At 38.0% G+C, this 3,279-nt stretch overlaps 1 long non-coding RNA gene across 1 annotated transcript; it reads right to left on the reverse strand.

Moving 5' to 3' along the window:
- Positions 1 to 216: 216 nt before the first annotated feature.
- LOC123161089 (uncharacterized) lies at positions 217 to 1,968 on the reverse strand. Its single transcript, XR_006480532.1, has 2 exons — positions 582 to 1,968; positions 217 to 402 (listed from the first exon to the last, which is right to left on the reverse strand). It is a non-coding gene; the product is annotated as an uncharacterized lncRNA (long non-coding RNA).
- Positions 1,969 to 3,279: the final 1,311 nt, after the last annotated feature.

Consider the following 3,279-nt stretch of genomic DNA (forward strand, 5'->3'; position numbering starts at 1 on the left):
ATACTTATGTTCATTTCTGTAGAGTTGAGATCTGGTGTGCCCATTTTTTGTCCCTATTTCTATGCTTTCTAGATGGATTTCTTTGTTTCTTGATCATGTAAGATCAACGAGGACATTCCTTCGCATATTGGAAGCCTATTTTTTTTTCTATTTCGATGTCTGTTAAAATCCTATGAATCAATGAGAACCAGTTATCATACAAATGCAAACAACAAGTGACGAGGCTATGCCCAATTTTTTTTAATACACACAAAAAAGGTCAAATACACAGCAAATGTCATTCATCTGACATCATTATTTGCTTTATTTAATTATTTCTCCATTATGAAAATGGTCTTACACTTAAGGCCTAGGTACTTGCCGCGGGTGGAGGTGGTAGCTTTATTTCTGGAACATGATAACCTGCAAAATTTCATTCTTCACATCATAATGATGAACATGAGAAATTATATAAAGTGTGTGTGTGTGTGTATATATATATATATATATGTGTGTGTGTGTGTGTGTGTGTGTGTGTGTGTGTGTGTGTGTGTGTTTGTGTGTTTGTGTGTGTTTGCGCAAATATATGACAATATACCAACCTGCACAGTGAGTGCATGTGTGCAACCCATTGCCGCATACATGTGTAGCCATGGCAAACTTGGCTAGACTGAGCAAAGTCAGTTCATGAGCGGTGAACCGATCACAGACGCAGTGGATGTCTTTTGCATCTCTTATTGTATTGCAACATGCGCTACGGAGTGGCGGGTACTGGTCACCAAGTTTCTTTTCGATGTGATGCCAACAGTCTCGCATCACCTTTTTTTTATCAAGGAGGCAGTGATCTATGTCGTTGGCTGCTCGTGCATGGAGCGAACAAGAAGAGAGAGCCACAAGCACTAGGAAGCATAACACTCCAGCTACTTTTCCGTTGTTCATGATCTATGTTGTGTAGCACTATTGGTATGTGTTTATGCAGGACTTCTGTGCCACTCAGTCTCTATATATAGTGGTCATAGTGAAGCTTTTAGACTCCATTCGCTCATCAATCGCTTAATTGGACTCTTTTAACTAAGTGAGAGATATATGACTTGGATATGTTATAATCTAATGTTTGCACATTTATATCTTGTATAAAGTTGTTGGCAATGGATGTGGATGCAACCTATTAATTATTGGCAATGGAGTAGTTGATTTCGAACTCTTAACAGATATGTGTACATAATTTGGGTATGTTCATAATTAATGTAGGGACATGTGTGGTCCTTGTAGTATCACATCGATAGTAAAGGATACTTCTAATTAAATATAGCTAGGTGCATCCATTTCTTGTATCATATTGATGGTAACGGATATGTAGATAAGCCTATTTATTTGTCTATCTATCTATATATCTATCTCTATCACTATCTCTATCTCTATCTCTATCTCCATCTATCTATCTATCTATCTATCTACCTATCCATATCTATATCTATCTCTATCTCTATCTCTATCTCTATCTCTATCTATCTATCTATCTATTTATCTATCTATCTATGTCTATATCTATCTGATACTAATAACAGACTCCCTACATATTAAAACATTAATCAGTGAAAACAAGAAATAGAAACCAGTGATTTTAGCTTGCCTGAATTACTACGATTACGATCTATTAATAAATCCATTGGATATTTCAATTGAAAAACAGAACTTGGATCTCAATCAGGGAAAAAAAGGAAAAGATATGATGCAATCTAAACAACCGTTCAGATTTGACACGGTAGCTGAGACGTCATGCAATTGTCAAAATCATGATCGTGTTTCTTTGTGACTAACCAAGATACGACCTGATTCGTATATCTCCAGCCAATTTGCAGTCCATCAATTATTCCATTGCCATCTCATGGCCTTGGCTTGGACGAACTAGGCCACATGATAAAGCAGTCCCAATGTAATCTCTGTGACCTTCTCAGCATTCGCCATGCCTGTTCCTAGCCATGGATATCTGCCGGCACCAACCAGCACACAAACTGTAAGTAGAGAAGACAATCGAGGGTTATGGTTATAGGGATTTACACATAGTTTTCTTATCTTTTAGATACACTGAGGATGTTGTTACAGTGATGGAACATACGTTTGGCTACCTATATGCTCAACATAGGGTGGTGCATATTTGATTCCATCAATAATTTAACGCACTAACCGACATGGAATCTTTCTTTGTCTTTTGTTCTTTTTTACATCCTCCGCTAGTTCTTGCAATCTTCTAAATAACTCACGTTCAGTTGGTAACTATTTGTTCATAGAGTTCTTTCATGATCAGTAGAAACTTGATATGTGTTGACACTGGCATTGGCGGCCCAAAATAAGAATATGAAAATGTTGCGTTAATTATTTCTCCATTATTCTTTGCTTTATTTTATTATTTCTCCATTATGAAAATGGTCTTACACTTAAGGCCTAGGTACTTGCCGCGGGTGGAGGTGGTAGCTTTATTTCTGGAACATGATAACCTGCAAAATTTCATTCTTCACATCATAATGATGAACATGAGAAATTATATAAAGTGTGTGTGTGTGTGTGTGTGTGTGTGTGTGTGTGTGTGTGTGTGTGTGTGTGTATTTGTGTGTGTGTTTGTGTGTTTGTGTGTGTTTGCGCAAATATATGACAATATACCAACCTGCACAGTGAGTGCCTGTGTGCAACCCATTGCCGCATACATGTGTAGCCATGGCAAACTTGGCTAGACAGAGCAAAGTCAGTTCGTGAGCGGTGAACCGATCACAGACGCAGTGGATGTCTTTTGCATCTCTTATTGTATTGCAACATGCGCTATGGAGTGGCGGGTACTGGTCACCAAGTTTCTTTTCGATGTGATGCCAACAGTCTCGCATCACCTTTTTTTATCAAGGAGGCAGTGATCTATGTCGTTGGCTGCTCGTGCATGGAGCGAACAAGAAGAGAGAGCCACAAGGACTAGGAAGCATAACACTCCAGCTACTTTTGTGTTGTTCATGATCTATGTTGTGTAGCACTATTGGTATGTGTTTATGCAGGACTTCTGTGCCACTCAGTCTCTATATATAGTGGTCATAGTGAAGCTTTTAGACTCCATTCGCTCATCAATCGCTTAATTGGACTCTTTTAACTAAGTGAGAGATATATGACTTGGATATGTTATAATCTAATGTTTGCACATTTAGATCTTGTATAAAGTTGTTGGCAATGGATGTGGATGCAACCTATTAATTATTGGCAATGGAGTAGTTGATTTCGAACTCTTAACAGATATGTGTACATAATTTGGGTATGTTC

This window comes from Triticum aestivum, chromosome 7B, assembly GCF_018294505.1.
Source record: "Triticum aestivum cultivar Chinese Spring chromosome 7B, IWGSC CS RefSeq v2.1, whole genome shotgun sequence".
NCBI classification, from domain to species: Eukaryota; Viridiplantae; Streptophyta; class Magnoliopsida; order Poales; family Poaceae; genus Triticum; species Triticum aestivum.